A 1,206-nucleotide genomic window follows, 5' to 3' on the forward strand; every position below is an offset into this window, starting at 1 on the left:
CAAGAGTTACCAAGGTCATTTTTAAAGGGCCCGTATTGGTTCCCTTAGTCACCCTTTAAATCTTAAAGGGTGACTCACTTGCAGGAGGAGGAGGAGGAGGAGGAGGAGGAGGAGGAGGAGGAGGAGGAGGAGGAGAAGGAGGAGGTGATGGTATAAGTCAGCATATTAAGTTTGTACATATCTAATTTTGTATTGTGGTAGTAGTAGTAGTAGTAGTAGTAGTAGTAGTAGTAGTAGTAATGGTATTATTATTATTATTATTATTATTATTAGAAAACCCTGGAAAACAAAGGAAAATCAATAGAAAACGCTGAAAAATACTGGAAAACGCTAGAAAACCCTGGAAAACAAAGGAAAACAAACAGAAAACCCTGGAAAACACTGGAAAACAAAGGAAATCAAATAGAAAACACTAAAAAACACTAGAAAACGCTAGAAAACCCTGGAAAACAAAGGAAAACAAATAGAAAACGCTGAAAACACTAAAAAACACTAGAAAACCCTGGAAAACAAAGGAAAACCAATAGAAAACGCTGGAAAACACTGGAAAACAAAGGAAAACCAATAGAAAACGCTAGAAAACACCAAAAAACACTAGAAAACCCTGGAAAACAAAGGAAAAACCAATAGAAAACGCTGGAAAACACTGGAAAACTATTAGCAAACTCTGGAAACACACTAAAAAACACTAGAAAACCTGGAAAACACCCCAAAAAATAGAAAACACTAAGAAACTAAAAAAAGGAAGAAATAAACCAAAAAGAAAATATAAGACTGAGAAAGGAATCAAGAGAGAGAGAGAGAGAGAGAGAGAGAGAGAGAGAGAGAGAGAGAGAGAGAGGACTCGGCGCCAGGCCAACACACAGACTCCTGGCACCGAGAGGACTTAAGAGGACGCAAGAGGAATGGAAACCCAGAACTAGCAGGGAGGGACACGACAGGAGGAGGAAAAGAGGACAATTAAGAGGAACAAGAGGAAACACGAGAGGAGAGGCCAGGGCATCCACCAAGAGGAAGAGGAGAAATGGGGAAATAAAAGTAAGGGAAACCACACGAGGGAAATTTAAGTAAGAGGAAGGAAAAATACAAGAGGAAAAAACTGGGATATTTATGAAAAGGAAGAGAGGAAAAAGAGGAAGAGGGAAAAAAGAAACGAAAGAATTGACTAAGATGAAGAGAAGAGGGGAAAAATTTATAGAGGAATAA

This window comes from Portunus trituberculatus, chromosome 12 (genome assembly GCF_017591435.1).
Source record: "Portunus trituberculatus isolate SZX2019 chromosome 12, ASM1759143v1, whole genome shotgun sequence".
Lineage (NCBI taxonomy): Eukaryota > Metazoa > Arthropoda > Malacostraca > Decapoda > Portunidae > Portunus > Portunus trituberculatus.